This window comes from Protomyctophum bolini (assembly GCF_963924005.1).
Source record: "Protomyctophum bolini genome assembly, chromosome: 11".
Taxonomy (NCBI): Eukaryota; Metazoa; Chordata; class Actinopteri; order Myctophiformes; family Myctophidae; genus Protomyctophum; species Protomyctophum bolini.
This window is the reverse complement of record NC_137872.1, coordinates 24570010-24589901: the sequence shown is the minus strand read 5'-3', so window position 1 is coordinate 24589901 and position 19892 is coordinate 24570010.

The following is a 19892-nucleotide window of genomic DNA, read 5'->3' as shown; positions in this document are numbered from 1 at the left end:
AGTGGCAGGCCAATAATAGGCTACAACTTTACTGTATACACACGCTAAAACATGTTTAACTTGTTTTCATGGAAGCTGAGATCTGGGGATTGGCCTGCTGTATAGAAACCATGAGTCAAGTCTTGCAAATTATTTTGCTGACCAAACGCAAGTGCACTTGAGAAAATGATTTAAAAAAATCCAAGTAAGACAAAAAGAAAATAAACGTGAGAGAATGGGGGGGCAGAACAGAGCACTGAATCATGAGCCAGCTGTAAGCATTACTTAGCGTTCACAGAAATATCAGGGGTGATGACGAGTGCTCACCCCCTAAAAATAAATCCAGATTCAAAGCAGCATGCATGTGTTTCTTTCCCCTTCTGTTTAAGGGCTTGATTACTTCAATGCACGTGGTGACGTCTCACACAGACACCAAAAATAGCAGATCGTTATTTTGGGTGAGGAACACCAGCACGCAACTATAAATCTGGTTTAGTACGATAACACCCCTAAGCTCTGTTATCTGACATTTGTATATTCTTGTGTGCGATATCACAAGCTAAATAAATTCAAAAGATAAATTGCTCTACGGGCCTATAACACTCCTAAACTACAACTGGAAGACTATCAGCTGTTTTAAGTAGTAGACTGATACGCTTTGTTAAACGTTAATGACTCCATAAAACATAAAGCCAGAGACCAAGAGCAACAAAAGCAGACGAACGAGGGCAGATGTCGAGGTAATTCCGGAAAACAGGCTTTCAGTCTTTCTGAAACCATAGATATGATGAGCTATAATAATAGCACGATGTGACACCGACGCGCTAGCATTTATTTAACCTTTGGATTCAACAAATAAACTTTGAGAATAATCTTCCATGTATGAGTAGGTTCTGGCAAAGTAAGATTCAAAGCAACATTCATTTTGAATATGAACACGGTTGATCTCATCATTTTGTCTGAGTGCTGCAGCTGCTTAATTTAGCTTGACATTTTCTTGGATTGCAATTGTGACTTTCGTTTCTTTGGCTTTTTTGTAATGGTGTTTAAGTCATTCCTAGTAAATTAAAATGTAATAAAGGGTATTAAAGAAAATGGGATTTGTGATGGTTTCCATCGACTAAGCAGCTGGGGTGGTGGTATTTGGATGTTTAGCCATAATTGTAATTATGCAGGGTATATTAATGCCAGATTAATATCAATGCCTTTTTAAAGTAAAATTAGAAGCACTTTGTTGAAAAACCCTTACTTTTGTCTAACTTCAGCTTCTGTTTCTCTTCTCATCTCTAATATTTTCAGTTGTCCAACAATGTTGCCGTACAGAGATTCAACATAAGAACACTAGCAGCTACAGTAAAGCTTGACCCTACTGATTGTGAAAACAGAAGTAAAGGAACATTTGGAAATGTCCCACACCCCCTTCTCAGACCAGAGTGGTACATTCATGAAAATGACTATATGCCAACTCCCAACAGCCCCAAAGACACAATGTCAGTACTATTTGACCTCACTGTACATGTTGGTCTGTGTCCCGTTTATGCCCATATGGAGTTCTACTGTATGTTAGGCATGCCCAAAAAACCCAAATATGGAGTCTAGGCCAGTGTATGATGCCATATTGATGACATCAGCATCAAGTCCATATGGGGATTCACGCCCTTGGGTCCTCTCTGTTCGTGTGTGTGTGTGTGTGTGTGTGTGTGTGTGTGTGTGTGTGTGTGTGTGTGTGTGTGTGTGTGTGTGTGTGTGTGTGTGTGTGTGTGTGTGTGTGTGTGTGTGTGTGTGTGTGTGTGTGTGTGTGTGTGTGTGTGTGTGTGTGTGTGTGTGTGTGTGTGTGTGTGTGTGTGTGTGTGTGTGTGTGTGTGTGTGTGTGTGTGTGTGTGTGTGTGTGTGTGTGTGTGTGTGTGTGTGTGTGTGTGTGTGTGTGTGTGTGTGTGTGTGTGTGTGTGTGTGTGTGTGGCTTTAAGCAGCAGAGGCGTTTGGAAACACTTAACAACCCAGCACAAAGCATTAATGCCTTGCCTCCTTTAGAGGGAATGTAGCGTAGCCTACACAAGGATAACCATGTGAACCGCAACATAAACTTTGCCCAGATTCTGTCTGATGCAGTCAAGTGGGCTGAGTGGATCCTATCCAGGCCTTTCCATTGGAGAGCGCTGGTTCCCAAGGCTTCTAGATTGTCAGTAGGCTATAGTTGTAAACCTGTGGCTGGAGCACTACTACTTACTAAGAGCAACAGCCGTTAATGAACATTTAATTGAATCCTTAAAGTCAATCAGATGTTTTACATCTGATTGACGTTGATTGGGTTATTTGTAGCATCTGGATTTTTTATAGTTCTATTATTATTATAACATATTATGTCCGTTTTCTTGAGACAGAAAGAAGAATAGAGTCTGCACTCTCATGGTGATGCTGAAAAAGCTCCTCTGAGGTTTATTGGGACTCGTCAATGTTTAGATCTTACTTATTAGATCTTCATCAGGACATGCATGCCCCCGTGACATCATGTGGCAGCCACAGTGGGCCCCCTCACTTTTTTCACAATTTTGAGGGGCCCCTCCTATGTCCCGCTCACACAAGCATTGAAGACAAAAGTGTGTAAACACAAACATTGAAAAAAAGTGAGGATGCAAATTGTGATTGCGGGAGATGTGCCATTGGCCAGAATGAGATGATGTATGATGGTGTATGATAGTAAGAGTGCCGCTCACTTCACACAGGTGCGATCTTTCTCTTTCAAAGTCAATTGACTGTCTCACTATTGTGTGAGGAAAAAACCCATACAGTTCTGAGATATATGAATTGCGACTTTTGCCGCTCTCTACAGGTGACATTTTGTGCAAGCTAGTTACCAGAGAGAGACAATCCATTCACAAGTATCATACAGTAATGCACACACATCAACAGCAAAAACTTCACCTGCAACAGGACCCTGCATTGGATGTCACTATTCTATAGTCACTTGCTAAATGGACTCTTTTCTTTCTTTTCTTTTATAGGGTTAGAGTAGCCAATAAATGTAGTCGTTATGCCAATTCCTCGCCACACCGTTTGTGTTGACACTGCTGTTGCATTCTATACTGACTCACCTTCCAGTGCGGAGCCTCCATCGTGAGGGGCCTGATGACAGGTCCGTGCGGCCCCAGCCCAAAACCATAGTAGTACGTGCGATGACCAATATCACCCTCCTCTCCGACCAGCATCCCTACCCGAACACAGGCCAATTGTGTTCGCATAGATGCCCGACAAAGCCGGATGCACCATGGTGGATTCAAACCTATAAAATGATGTGGTGGTGGGCAAATGGACTCTTTTCTAAATGGGTTCGACAGTGAATCACTTTATTTGATACACCTTTTCACATGTAGGATAGTGTCTCTATAACATACTTTTTAATAAGGAGTTGCCTCTCAAGTAAGATCCATCAGTCCTCGAAATGTCAAACAGAAATGTACAGACAATTGCAGATAAGTGATATTATAAATTTCCACTATATTAGAACAGTGGAAATGCTTATACCGTGGGAGGTAAGGTTCTCTATTGTACTGGGTAACGCTGCAGTAAATGCACGTCTGCTGATGTATGGTCTTCTAATGGTATGGTGGGAAGACAAATGGGCCGGTGTCAGCGTGGCGATAAAGTGTGCTCCAGTCTTTCGACCACCACAATGCCTTGTGATTGCCTGTCTAAAGATTGATGACCTCTTCCACAAAGTCATCACAAAGGCTCCTCGGAAAGCTCCGGCAGAGCGAGATAAAGGGCATGCATTCAATTGGCCGAAGCTTGAAACGGATGGTTGTAATCAACAAGGTACTTATATATGTGGGAGGTGTGGAGTGGACGCAAGGCCTCTTCATGTGCTCTCAAGGCACGACCGGACGTTTACAAGTTGGCTGAACATAGTGTATGTCACATTTGATTTGGAGACAGTCTCTTGATTTATTGTGAATCACATCGACACCTGCTGTTACCCTTCTTCTCCCAAGGGTAACAGCAGGGCATACTGTGGTTCTCAAAGTTGTCCGTCCGGGGACCCCAGGGGTCCTTGTGGGGGTTCCAGCAACTGTTTTATCCATTTATACGTTGGGTATTCAAAAAAGCTGATTTATAAGCTCACAGTGTGTCACTTGGTGCCATGCTGCAAGCTTGTACATCTTTATTTTTTATTTTGTTTCATGTGGTTCCTGGCAGGCTGACACAAATCATTTTCACATTTTCAATTTGGGGGTTCTTGACATGGAATGTAAGATTAGTGAGCTGAGCGCCCCTCCAACGACTGGCTTTCAGACATGATGTCATGTGGCAGCTCAAGTAACTACAAGTTTAAGGTCGTTCTTTTTTTACTTTATTTTTTTTATTGTTCTGCTCATACCTGTCCAGCAGATGTCACTCTCCCCTCATGTGTCTCGTTGGTGTTACACCTGTGATGATTGTCCAATTTTGAAAATAACAGATGATGATAAGAGCGCCCCTCACTTCACTTGAGATTTTTTTTTAATTAGCTGTGCCACTTTTAGCTGTGAATGCATTTCTTTAAATGGTATGATGCTTCGTTGTTTGTAGCACTACCCCTGTAAGGGCAGTGCATAAAAGGGGTGGCCAGAGTTAAGGAAACATAATTATGTGAACCAATGTTGGCAATATGGTTATGGTGGCATGTTTTAATGAGTGTATCCCATTATTCCCATAGATGAGAAAGTGTTGGCATTTTATGAGGGGGGAACATCTCTCTCTCTCTCTCTCTCTCTCTCTCTCTCTCTCTCTTCCCCCCCCCCTCTCTCTCTCTCTCTCTCTCTCTTCCCCCCCCCCCCCCCCCCCCTCTCCCACTCTCCAGAGTTTCATAAGTGACCAGGACACCAGTATATAGGGAGTTACAGTGGTACAGTCAGTCCTTCAGGCAAAGCTGCTTCCATGGATGTGACATGTAATAAGAGGAGGGTCACCGCGTGGTCACAGTTGTTCATTAACAGGGTCACTCTGTGTGTCAAGCTGTCCCTGAGCGTAGAAGGCATGCTGAGATCACTGTAGGCAGGAAATCCATTGGAGTCAGTGTGACGATTTCTGATGAGGTCTTCCAGTGGTGTAATCAAGTTAACCACTATATAACCACCTATATTCCTTTTTGTATGACAGATGGCAAAATAGCTTTACAAGCTCACAACGCATGATATATCTGCTATTTCTAAATACATCATGCTGGTCTGACTGAATTCCTATTCGGCATAAGACACCCTCTTCTGGTATTCAGAAGAAACAAAGAGAGGATGTATACGCAGCAGTGGCAAGTGAACCCCGTCCCACCAGCAATATTACACTCAAGAGTCTCCTTAATCCCTTAAAACCAGGTAAAGACTGTAAAAGCCGTGAATTCATGGGAACTATACAGGACTGCCAATATACTGTAGGAAGGAATAATGGACACAAATGCAGGTATTTGCAACACTGTTAGCTAGAAGAAGAATATTACTATCTTGGAAGTCGCCAAATCCACCCTCTCACTCAATCTGGCTCAACGATGTGATGTAATTCTCTCTCAGAGGAACCTCTGAAGGCTTCACTAAGGCATGCGGAGACCCTTTATAGAATACTTCAATATTCGTACCTCCCTGGATTAGACTGTTCAGTGTGACCCAAATATAGCGGACGGTGGATTTCAGAATGAATAGACAGTGCCTCTCTCACAAGTGTACAATACTCTGACTGTGACCCCTGATGTGACCTGTGCTTTTATTTGTATTGTATTGTATTTTTTATTTGTATTTACTTTTGTCCTGTTTGTCCTTGTTTCGTGTTTTCTTATAATCTGGTTAAATCCAATGGGTTTTCTGTCTGGTGGTTGTGCTTGCGTTTGTGCATGTAGTCCCTGGACCAGCTTTTAGGACCGGGGGTTATGGAATTTAAGTGCTCTCTTCATAATATAGCCCTACTACACAAGCAAGCAGAGCAATTTCTTCACTTGGCCATAGCAGACTGACAAAGTAATGGTAGGAAGCTACAGTAATGGCCGTTTTTTGTTCAAACATTTAAAATTAAATTAGTAGTTCTGTTCCACATATCTCACCCGATTCATTCTTGTCATTAAGTATGACATCAGGGCCTGAAATCTCTGCTGTGAAATGAGTCTGACTCTTCATATCCACGTAGCTGTTAAACACCACTAATGCAGCACTGTAGGAGCAGCTCCAAAAGACAATATAATTGCCTTTTTAAACAGCATAATTAATATCTACCAAGAAATAGAAAATTGGACCGGAGACAGATTAAAAGGAGATGTATGAGTTACACAATTTTTTGTTCTCTCTTCAGAATTATCCTAAAATATATGTACTATATAGATTAGAACATTGTACAGAAATGGCCATGCCATGAGCCAACAACTCTACAGCAACATAACATGGAGCATCTAATAGAATGGTTCTCAAACTCTTTAATTTCAAGGACCCCCTTTGTACACTCGGAGTGTACAAATGGAACCAAATTCACCCATAACGGTCCATTTGTACACACTTAGAGTAACAGACCTGTAATGGTTCCATTTGGAACCCACCTCAAGGAACCACTGATCTAATACATTGTGTAATACAATATGCAATAATGTAGACCACAATCAGGAATGAATAAGGTCTACTTCATGCTTGAATGGCCATTTATGTTTCAGGCCTGTGGGAAGTGAAAACAAATGTGTCGTTAACAGAATGGCATTGCCATCATTGTGCATCTGTTTTCATGCCTGCAGAATGAGGCCTTTTATTTTCTGTTGTCCATTAATGTGCTACAATGTCTAACCATGATAAGCCTGCTGAACTCACGAGCCCAGGGAAATTTAAATGACTCGATCTTCATGCAAATCACTCTAAATATCTTAACACCCCATCCTGCTTTTTGCTATACTCGGGCATATGACATCAGCCTATTATTGTCTCCACCAGGCCGAAGGCATGGGGAGAGAGTATGTTTTGCACTCCGTGTGTGTGTGTGTGTGTGTGTGTGTGTGTGTGTGTGTCCGTCCGTCCGTCCGTCCGTCCGTCCGTCCGTTATCAGCTAATCTCCGGCACCGTTGGCCCTATCCATGCCAAACTGTGCACACACACTCCCTGGATGCCAACAAATATTCCTCAACAGCCTGTTATAGCGCCACCATGAGGCCGATTTAGGCAAAACACATTTCTGTAGATAACTCGTACACATTTTATCCATACATCACACAATTCGGTATACACTATCTCCATAGTCATGTGATCAACACAAGCACTCCCTAGAGGCCATGGAAAAACTTTTTCCCTGCATCCCTCCACATCTGCCGGTTATAGCGCCACCATGAGGCCGATTTCTGCAAAATCTCAAAAGCACAGATTTCATCCAAATCTCACGCAAATCGGTACACATGATCTCTGTAGTCATGTGATCAAGATGAGCCTGTTGGATTTCTCAGATTCTACACTGATTAGCTAAGATTGCCTTCTAAAGTTTTCAGGAGTAGCCCGTTTGGAACAAAATGCTGCACATTTCCTGCTGCTGCATTTCCTCAACAAAATGAAGAAAATTGTTGCAAGAAACAAGAAAACATGTTTATATTAATCCTAAACATTTTGCCATACATCACACACACTCCTGGTGGAGACCTGTGCCCAGAAGGGCACTTTTTCTAGTTATAATTTTTATTTGCATATCTCAGCGTTACAAAATAGAGAACATGCATCTGAGACCCAATCCTAGCTGTGGCATAAAGACTAAAGTTTTGACTTCCTCCACTGAGTCATGAGAATTTGTGTTGTTTTGAAATTAGCAGAAGACCAGTACATTTACGTTTGTCTTTGTCAGATTCTGATTCTATGATCAAGAAAGCATTTTGACCAGTCAGAGAAAAACAACAGCTGGTGGAACTGCATGCTGAAGAGCATCTCTCAGGAGTAGCATACCATCTCTATATACTGTACAGTAGGTCAGATATAAAGATCAAAATAATGCTAATAATAATAAACACAAAAGCAAGATATGAGGAAAGCTGCAATTCAACCTTTCTTCCAAAATGTACCAGTGGTACTTAGCTGAGAGGTTAATGAGTCTGGTAGGATTCAACATGTCGATGTGTGTCCCTGAGCAAGACTCTTAAGCCCTAATTGCTCCCTGAGTGCAGAACGATGGATGTGCACTGCTCATAGTGATTATTGGATGGGTATATGCAGGTGAGAAATGTCACTATTATGCACGAATAGGCTATACAGTGACAGAAAAACACCCCAATTATTTCGTTCCATTTGAAGGTTGTGAGGGGGAGGATTCATCAGGAAATCTTAAGTGGAAATGTGATTTCCTGAGGGTCTGTCTTCATATTTTATGATGTCAGATGTGCAGCTGCTACATTATGTACAGTGACTGAGCGTAAGATGGAAAAGGTGACCCTGAGCATATCCAGAACCTTTCATACTATAACAGAAATTAGCCATGAACCATACTTCAGAGGAATGTGCGTATATACAGTACTTACTTGTAGGTTCTTAACCAAAACCTCCCAGACACTGCCAAAGGGGTTTTTGCTCGCGCATCCTTGTGCTGCTTGCACAGTTACTGGGCCATGTTATTGGGCCATGCATGCGTGAACATTCTGCTATAATAGCAGATCTTGAAGCTCACACTAAGCCATGGCATTGCAACGCATTGTGATAAAAGTGTTCATGAAATGGTATTTTGAGGCAGAAACATTCATGTTTATCAGCAGTGCAATTGATGAGTTTGTAAGTTTGACAGACAGCAGTGGTATACCAGGCAGCCCAGCTGGCGCTATACCCAAACTAAGTGGCCTCATGCAGTCCTAGCTCCACCACAGGAACACATTGCCGGTCAGTACGTGCATCTATAATCCAGTCTGTGCTTCTCAGAATAAAGGGGAAAAAGGATGTCATAATTTTTTTGCTGGCTAGCTAGATAATGGCTGTCATTACTCAAACATTGACAGCGGAACATTGCACACCCACATCAGGACTGCCACAGCCACGGCGACCGTTTCAGTTCACAGCACTTCCGAATCTTTGGCCCTGCCCTGACAAAACACTGTTGTAGTTGTCGTCTTAAGTGCACCGGTTTAGCACCTTCACACTAGGGGTGATGGAGGATCATTTTAACTCAGTCATAGTCATAAAGTTGATTTTGACAGCTTGTATTAGTTTTAGTCATAGTCTTCCATTCAATTCCATTCAGTATTTGTCATATTTTAGTTATCTGAAATGTTTTTGTTTTAGTCTAGTTTTAGTCTACTAAATATAAGATTTTAGCCGACTAAATCCACAGTAGATTACTTACTTACTTTGGCGGGCGTTGATGCCGTCGTAATGGCTGATTTTACACGTGCATGCTGAAAATAGCCGATCTACAAGCTCACTTCTTGCTTGTAGATCTGCTATTTTCAGAGTGCAACAGATGAGCACAACCAAACAGAAAATAGGTATTTTAGTTCTCTTCTCCACTATAGTCCCTCCCTAACATTTTAGTTTTTTTGTTGATGTAATTGTCCAAATTTACTCTTGTTTTAGACATCTTATCTTAGTTTTTATTTCGTTCTTAGTCAGTGAAAAAAGGTAGGTTAGTCGACGAACACTTTTCGTCATGGTTACTCAAGTCACTATGCTGTTAAACCGGGACCTGACGGCAGTACAAAAGAACCAATCTAAAAAGTTTTAAAATGTCTTTTCAAACTTCTGTATATCTTCTATGTAATAATGATATTGTTTAGAAGAATGTCCCTGTCATGATTAATTTCACTCATCAGTACAGGGTGAGTTAAAAAGAATCATCAATTATTATTCAGATCGATGTTCAACAGCTGTTAATTGCACTTCAAGGGAATGATAATTTCAGGCTGTTATGCAGATTACCTATAATTTATCACATGATTATAAAAAAAATCAATACATAATAGACTTCACTTAAGCCTTCATAAAAAATGTGAATATAAGGATGTGTGAAATAATGAGACTTGAGGCTTTGTGGAACAGTGCGAGGGGAACATTTATTGCACAATCATGTACAATCATGTACAATTGCCTTTCTCTCTTCACCTGTTATTTTAGGTCATTTATTACAGCCCTTACAAAGTCTGTGAAATCTGTAATGCAGGAAATTGCATTTCACAGTTCCATGTATGAAAACTGACAGGTCCTTTTTGCCACTTTGTCTTCGCAGATATTAAGTGGACTCGAGAACAGTATTGGAAGAAGTACCCACATTTATTATTTGAAAGTACTTAGTTACTTTCCATCACTGCTAGAGACACTTTGCATGATTCACAGTAAGAAAAGAAAGAAAAAAAAACCTCACTATTTATCTAATACCAATTTCAGGAAACGGCTTATAACATCGCCACTTTAAAGCTGTTGATTGAATCTGGCAGATTCTGGCTATATGGGGACCATGATTAATATACTGTATGTGGGCAATCAATCCCATAATATGAAACTACTTGTATAAACGTTGGAATCAAGTTGACCCCCCCCCCCCCTTACCAGACGGCCAGCCCCACAGCCCACCCCACACAAATTTCTCCCTTGGGAGACAAAATAAAGAAACCTTGAACCTTGAACAGCCCCCAAAAATGCTTTGCAGTCCACCCATCGTGCCCCCACGACGCCATCGACTGGTGGCCTCCCATATGTCAAGCCCAGCTCCAAATAGCCTATTGAAAATACATTTGATAACTGATATGAACAGGGTCCAATATGCGTAGCAACAAACATGTACAGTATGGACCCCATGCTTCTAGAAAGCCTGGTGTTTCAATCACTGTACAGGTTGAGGTTCACAACATTTCAACTGTTATTTCAAATAGTGTCCAAGACAAGGAGTTTTTTGAAGAGAGAATGCTGTTTGGTTACTGTACCTCACAGGCATCACAGCCCCCAAAAATGTGATAACAAGCTAAACCTTTCCCTGTTTAACATCAGGTCACTAACAAATAAGTCCTCCTCTGCAAATGATAAAATCTGTAAAGAGAAGCTAGATATAATCTTTTTAACAGGGACATGGCTTGGCTCGGATGGAGCTCTCCTATAGCGCCAGCCTGTCCCGCAAACTACAGTTTCATTCACTCTGTTATCGAGGCTAAGGTGGACTGGCAAATATTTTTTCAGACACTTTAAAATTCAAGGCTCTGACTCTTTTCATCCTTTGAATACCAGGCCACAATACTATATGTATATGGTCAATGCCAATGATTAGCATTTATCGTCCTCCAAAGTGCAGAAAAGCAGTAGTTCTAACAGAAATATCAGAACTTTTATCTATCTGTTCCACTAACTATGACAGAACTCTTATCTGTCAGTGATCACTTAATTATCTTCTGCACACGGAAGGTTGAGAGATCTGTATTCGATTGCCATAACACAGTGAAGATCAGCCAACAAGTTCTCTCGTCATCTGTCATCTGTCCGTCAAATGTAACGGCCAGACATGCTTCCAATGAAAGAAGCTGCAGCTTATCTCTGAGTTTCACACACTATTCCAGTTGGCTGTTCTTAGCTCTGAGTTTCACACACTATTCCAGTTGGCTGTTCTTAGCTCTGAGTTTCACACACTATTCCAATTGGCTGTTCTTAGCTCTGAGTTTCACACACTATTCCAGTTGGGCCAGTTGGCTGTTCTTAGCTCTGAGTTTCACACACTATTCCAGTTGGCTGTTCTTAGCTCTGAGTTTCACACACTATTCCAGTTGGCTGTTCTTAGCTCTGAGTTTCACACACTATTCCAATTGGCTGTTCTTAGCTCTGAGTTTCACAAACTATTCCAGTTGGCTGTTCTTAGCTCTGAGTTTCACACACTATTCCAGTTGGCTGTTCTTAGCTCTGAGTTTCACACACTATTCCAGTTGGCTGTTCTGAGCCAAGAGTCTGAACACAGTCCACCGTAATGACATGGCATCTTGGACAGGAAGTTCTTACTTCCTCAATGTCCCTCTAAAATGGGAGCATTGGGTTACCATCCGGTCCATTGACTTTACTCAACATCATTTAACTCAATAACTCTACTTCAACGATTCCACTGTCTGTTATGGTTACGGTTATTGCCACATTGTCTGAAATATTGGATTTATTCAACTTGCACTTTTGGCTGCAATCTGATTACGCGATTGGTTTATTTAATTTGCCATGTTTGCAACCAGCCCAGCAGGGTGTTGACAGACTATTAGGAGAGGGGGATCTCTGAGGAGACTATGACGCAGATTGTGTGTGTGTGTGTGTGTGTGTGTGTGTGTGTGTGTGTGTGTGTGTGTGTGTGTGTGTGAGTGTGTGTGTGTGTGTGTGTGTGTGTGTGTGTGCAGGTAAGCTGAGAAGCCCTGATAATACTGGAACAGACTCAATTGGGTTAGTTTGACCCGGTGGTGTGTGTGCATACGTTTGTGTAACCAAAGGACTTGGCTTGTGAGCGACGATAACGTGGGTTCTCAATCAAAGCTAATGAGTTCCAAGAACCATGAGTGATATAATGACTCTGCGTGCATTAAGCAGTCATAGACCAATGGGCCAAAATCTAGCTGTGTCATCCTCTGCTCTGCCTAACCTTGGATACCTGCAGGCATGGTTTGAAGAAAGCCTGGGAAATTTTGACGCAAAAAGTGGATAGAATGGGGCTGCGCCAATTGACAGCATAGGCTTGCATGCAATTATTTTCACTTATTGCACTCCCTCCCCCAAATTATTATCATTATTTTTTTCAAATAATTCTGAAATGGATACCAACATTCTTTTTCATAAATTCGATATGAGAATTCTAGACTTAATTTGAAACAAAAAGTCACCTTGTGTCTCTGTAAATTGGTTTTGTATTGGTCTAAATGACTTTCCATTTACATCCTCTTTACTAGAGTCCACTGGGAGGAAGACTGACTGAGAAGTGAGGGAATATTATGTTAATTTGTCCTCTATGTACAAATTGAAAGACATGGTGTAATTCAATGTAAACCACACAGGCCTATCAATTGGGCCACGGTCAAGCTTAAAGGAGGACTTCACTTCACGCATTTTAAACCTTGCCATGTATCAGGTGGTCCTCCCTAATGCTCATTATAAGATGGTGGTGCTATACCATTTCCGTCTACTTGCTCTGTGACTCAGAGGTGAGCTGTGGACATTTGCAATACAATGTCATTACAGGCGAAAATGTTACAAACTGTTTAAGAAATAGTAGATGCTCACAACACAGCGATTTATTGTGGGCTTTGAAACAAAGGTCACCTTTCTCTGTAAATTTGTTTTGTATAGAGGTCCAAATTACTTGCCAGTATGTCTTTGGCCAATTTTAATTATGCTACTGGATTGGAGAGCCAATCTGACGGGATTTATATATTGGTCTCTCTGAAAAACACTGCCAGTTTCTCCTGCCAACCACCTCTTTGCCAGCTCTCACCATTCTATCCCCAGCGTCACTTCGGCTTGGACCCTTGATGAAACATTATGCATGGTTTCACTATCTGGCAGTGCTAAAAATGGACACAATTTGTGGCAGAATGCTACAGTAAATTCAGTCAGTGTGCGCTAATGATCATCCTTGTCATATATTTGGTCCTCACTAATGCTCATTTAGATGGTGCTGTGTCATTTCCGTCTACGCCCTGTGTCTCAGAGGTGGGCTGTGGACAGTTACAATACCAATTACCTTCAAATAAACTCGATAGACTGCACGTTTATCAGAACTCCACAGGAGTACCGGTTTATAATTGGAACACTGAACAGGATAGCAGAATGAATGAACTAACCATGCCCGATGTGCTGCTGTCAATTACACTTGACTAGTGACAATACTGGCTCTCCTCAATGACGTCCCATCCGGTTGTGCGAACATTACTATTGGCTGGCTGCAACGTCTGTAACTGAGCCAGTATAATAATACCTTGACAATTACCACTGGTGACATCAGTAGTGATTTATTTTTAATAATTTTTATCCCACGATTTTGTAACCCATTTTTCACCCCTGTGTCAATTATCTAATGTGATACTGGGCTCTACACACCCTCCGCCAACCTAGTGCCCATATATGGGGGACATGGGGAGAGCAACGGACTTGAACTCAGGCTTAACGGACTTGAACTCAGGCTTCCTTCATGCCAATGTCCAAGTTGCTCCTTTACACCTGACAGGGGGGAGTTTCCCTGGTTGGACGTAGAGCGTGGAAGGAACACGTTATTCCAACCAGTTCCTTTCCCCTTCATCAGGCGCCCCGGCTGGCCAGGGGGAGGCAGTTTAGAGTCCAGGATTACTGCATGTTTTTTGTGAGGGTACCTACCCTAGGGGACACGGGGAGAACATGCAAACTCCACACAGAAAGGCCCTTTCGCCAACCCCGCCTTGGGTATGGGCACTGATGACACGGTGGAGGAAACACGCCACCAGGCCCAGCACCCACAGCGTCCCGAGCAGGAATCGAACCCAGGACCTTTTAGCTGATGTTTTTGCCCTGCAAGTTATCCAGTGCCCACCAGGAGTGTTAAGATCGGCCTTTTAGTTTAATTCGCACAACACACTGGAGTGAAGTTATATGTAACCTTAATTATCTATACATTATATTGTTCATCGTATTCGTCATTGTGTCCTATGATATGATACATTATATTTTAAATGACGTAAGATATAAAATATGTCTCTCCTAGGCCTGATAGCTGTTTATGGCACAGCTTGTTCTTGTAACATGTCAGGATAACTATGGTCTCATTCCTTGGGCTCGTGGCAGAACGAGAAATATAATGTATCGTAGGGCACAATGATGAACTCCACCAGGAGGATAGGAGAGTGTGTGATTTGGCAAAATGTTTAGTATTTGTGTGTGTGTGTGTGTGTGTGTGTGTGTGTGTGTGTGTGTGTGTGTGTGTGTGTGTGTGTGTGCGTGTGCGTGTGTATGTGTGATGCGACTTGGCCTGTTGTAGCGCCACCACGAGGCTCATTTGAAAACTGTCAAGTGGAATTTCTTCCTCAACCTAGTGGGAATAGGCATGCACAGTTTCACCGCAATCGGACGCTGCATTGAGGAGTTGTGGCGATTTGTACAAAACGGGTACAAAACGGGCTACACCATGAGACCATGAGACTGAGTTGAAAATATTCAAGTGGCAGCATTTTGTTTGAAACGGAGCACTCCTGCGAACTTTGGAAGCCAATCAGGATGGAGTCTGAAAAATGTTTAGTTGAATGGCTCTAGAGAGACTGTATACCAATTTGCGTGATGTTTGGACTAAATCTGTAGGTGTACTGTCAAAACATTTGTTTCGCACAAAGCGGCCTTCTAGTGGCGATATAACGGGCCAATGTTAAAACTTTGGGGCAGAGGTTCAGCTCTGGCATTCAGGGAGTGTGTGTGCAGAGTATGGCTGCGATCAAGCCAACGGTGCCAGAGATAGCTGTTCACGGACGGACAAACGGACACACGGACGGACGTAGTGCAAAACATACTCTCTCCCCATGCCTTCGGCCTGGTGGAGACAATAACATAAGATGAACAGCATAATGTACTGGAAATAAGGTTACATGCATATAACCATCATAATATAATTTCTTCCTCACTATAATGCAAGCCCATTCCTCCCACTGCAGAAACATAAAAAGGATGAAGATGTTCTTGCTATTTCCATTTTTCATTAGTTTTAATTATTTCAGCTTCCCGCTCCAGCTACCCCTCCAACTAAGTGCCCATGGGAACATTATTTAATATCTATACATTTTCATTTTCTTCACTACGATGAAGTATGAGCATAAATCTGCCCCAGCTGGCACTGACCCCTGCTCTTGTGTGATGAATGGCTGCATTTTCACAATAAACGGTCCAATGACCCCTTAGTGTTTATGTTGTTGATGAGCAGCATTAAACTGAGCTAGCAAACCCCAGCTCAGAGATACAGTATTTCAGGTTATGTCAAAGGATGCAGTGCTCTCCGCGTTACACATAATGTAGAGACCACGTGGTTCCCAAACCTTTTAGCTCAAGACACCAAAGAGAAATGAGATGTTTGTCCACCCCACAAACTAGTGAAAATAAGGGGGATATTTACCCACGGCCCAGAGAGAGAGAAAGAGAGAGAGATAATTTCACATAATGTATAAGCAGAGTACCCTATCATAAGATTCAAGTTGCCACGGGCAGTCAGTTTCCTGAGACATTTTCTTTTTTCTTGTGCGTTTATGCTCCAGCGGGCACATAATGCCATTACATTATAGAGTCTACCATTCATTATTTTCACAGACCGTATAGGCTACTGCTCTAATTCACTGTAACACAATCTCTTTCTTTCAATCATTTTATTTAAATTTTTTGCACGAACTGATACATGACTCACATATACATGGACAGACTAACACAGACATACCTACATACATTATACATACATACGTCCATACATCATCTTCTTCTTACTACTTATATATTCATATAGTCTTCGAAATCATAAAACTTTTGTATTTAACAGGAATGGTTCCTTAATTTGCAAAACCCCTTATATTTCTGCATATTCTCCTCCCATGTATTCCACAACTGGCCCCGAACTAAGAAAAATCCATCCACGTCTCCATGGAGAACATGTGCCGTTCTAGTGGGAGCAGTTGTAGAACATTATGGAGCCAACTTGATACAGATGGAACAACATCCTCAATCCAACATTGTAGTATTGACAATCTAGAGGATACTCAGGATTCTCTTAAATCTATTTAATTCAGGTGCCGTTGGGTGTAAACCCAGGATACATTGTAGGGGATCTAGTTCGATACTGTTATAATAGAAATTTGGTTCTTAACTTCCACCCAAAAAAATTGATTTCTGGACAGAGCCACATTAGATGTTTTCCTTACATTTTGTACCAGAGCAGTCTTTATCATATTTGCTCCTTTGATATGGTGCAGTTTATAATTTATGTATAATCTTGAATTGAATTTCCTGGGGCTTGTACTGTAGTTGCAACATATCTTTTTACTATTTAACATATTTGTTTCCATAGATGGTCATTCATTGCAATTGCAAAGTAACACAATCTCATCTTTGAATTAATGAAATGCCAACAGGCGGTCCCCTTTTTACCCTTTCAGTACCAGGGAAATTTAATCCTAACATTACATTCACTAACTCATGCCACTTTCATGTCACACATTGATGTTTTACCACAAATCTCACTGTTGCCTCTCGCAATCTTCAAACGCTTCCATCTACAGTATATACTGTAGCATTTGGAGATTGTGGAAACTACCCTGACCCTGACCCTGGCTGAAATCTGAAAAACAAAAACAAACAAAAAACAACGTTTCAGTTAACCCATTAACTTTGAGGCCGATTCTACAAAAATCTTCAAAAATAAAATCTAAAATGATACAGATTTCCCAGTTTTAATGGGTTAATGGAAAGTAACCTACAGTATGTTCAACAGGATTATATGTAGGCTAGTTATCATTTAGTCAAAAACTGTGTTTATACTTATTTATACTTTTCATTGGTTCAATAATTATAAAACCCACAGACAAGCTCCAACCCCCAGGACATGGTGGTGCCAAACTGCCTGCCCAGCTCTTCATGTGTAGCTCAGTCTGATGGCAACTGCAACTCCAGCATTTATAATAATAATAAAAATAATATTGGTCCCCATTCGTTGGGGTGTTTTTTGTCACTGTGTTTATGCACATACGTGAGATTTGTCCTCTGCATTTACCCATCCTATACTCACTAGGAGCAATGAGCTCCTATGACAATAACAAAATATGACTGTCCAAATTGCTTTGTGCAGTTGCTAAAGTGATAAAATGATGTGAAATTAATCAATTAAATAAGGGTTACAAAATACATGACTGTGCAAACATAAGTAACAGAGGACCTCTGTTACATTTCCCGCCCCCTCCTCTCCAAGCTCCTCAATCTTCATGGTGCTTGGGCCAGGCTATGTGGCACTAACAACAATCAGTTTCTGTACTTTTGCATGTCATAATATGAAATTAATTGATGTGAGAAAAGATGAAATATAGAGATACAAACTTTGTTGTTTAATTACCCACAGAAGGCTCAGGGTCCCTTTTCTTGTCCCATAACCCGCTCACAGCGTGAAGTCATTTAGTGGAGAGTTACAGGAAGCATTTAGACACATTTGATTTAAAGGAGCCTGGTGCCTGGAGTTATGTGAATGTTGAATATTTATGCACAGTAGCATGCAGGGTGCAAATCTGCACATCTGTTTTCCGTGCTCCTTGCCTCGTCATGCAGCTGTGACATGGATCCTGGGAACATGAGTGGACGCAGGAGCATGAGAGGCAGTGCCCCTCAAGGCTTGGGGGGGGGGGGGGGGGGGGGGGTTTCTGTTGCTTAACGGTCCAATTGCACAGATTCCCATTGTCCACATGTAGAAGACACCAGCCTGCATATGTCTCCAGTCTGAGGCCTTAAAAGGGAGCAAACACAGTCACTCGGTCTGTGAATCTTTTCCCAATACATTTGCTCCTGGTGGAATATATACATTGACTGCACAGTAGTGATATATTGGTTTGTGTTTTCTCTTCACATCCTCCTTAAGGACGCTTGATGCCAAAAGGGCGACAGTTGTTGAGTTTCCTTCTTCTCTCACCCCATCCCCTATACAAAGTGTAACAGAGTGGTCCTCTGTTACTTGCACAGCATATTGGCACTTTATTAACTTGCACAGTTGTATTTTGTCATGATTTTATTGTTGAATACCATTTCCTGTTTAGCTGAGATGGCCACTCAGCCAACGAGTGCCACCTGGGGAAATGCTTGGTGATTAACAAACATGAGGGGCAAGTGCAATGTGGGTTATAGTCTATAGATTCAATATGTTTGGGAAGTGTAATTGTCATACTACAGTGTCACAATAAAATTGCTAAAATAGATGCTTCACATTGTTATTACAGTAGCTTGTATATTTTCGCTAAACGTTTTGAAAATGTGTGAAATGTTCTAAGAATTCTGAGAGTGGTTAACACCTGAGGCTGATTCTACAAATACCTTCAGCAGTAAATCAGTAGTTCTCACACTTTCAAGATGTTTCAAAAATGTTAAATAATAGATGTATAAGGCACAAGCTCGCAGGTGGCACGAAGTGGCGCGCTGTGAGCTATTTTTTAATAGGCTATATATCCAACATAAAATCTAAAATGATGCTTTCCCGCTTTCAATGGTTAACTACATGATGTACTTTTAACATATACTCTGCCACTGCAAATTCCCTGCTAAAGATAGCCACTCTAGAGTAGCTGTTTTCTTGTAACTGAGTTCTTCTAACGCAGTAGTATACAGTATGATGAGCTGACCTTAATGACCAGGAACACGATGTTCTATTTAACAGCACCTGACCCCAGGGTACGATCAATACTCATCTCTCTTTAGTCTTTAGCCCGAGTTATACTTAGTTTAGCGAGGCTTTCGTGCACTGAAAATAGCCGATATACAAGTTCACAACGTGCCTGCTATTTGGGTGCACAACAACAGCACACGGTTAACAATATATCAGGCATAAAAAGCCATTGAGACTGCAGCCCCTCGGTAGGGTAAATGTCACAGTTGATGGCACCAACCATCTGAAATCTATATTTGTTCTTTCATTGTGAACAATTTCCGGACACTTGTGGAATAAAAGCCGGAGAACAAATAAATCATCTTTCACATACATAGTAATTTAATCATTCACCATTTGGACATTGCTTGGCAAGAGAACACAAGAAATGATGAACTGTATACAGTTGAACACGGTCAGTTTTTGTCCACTTTTCGGTTGATCACATCAAATACACAATGAGCACCTTGAAGAGAAAGTTAAATGATATAATCTTATTTTGGACTTGAAAAGAATACATTCGGACAGAACCGCTTTGGTCCAGAAAAAATGCTGTCTCCTAACAAAAATACACTGCAATGGGTCTGGCTGGGCTGAAATTGTGATAATAA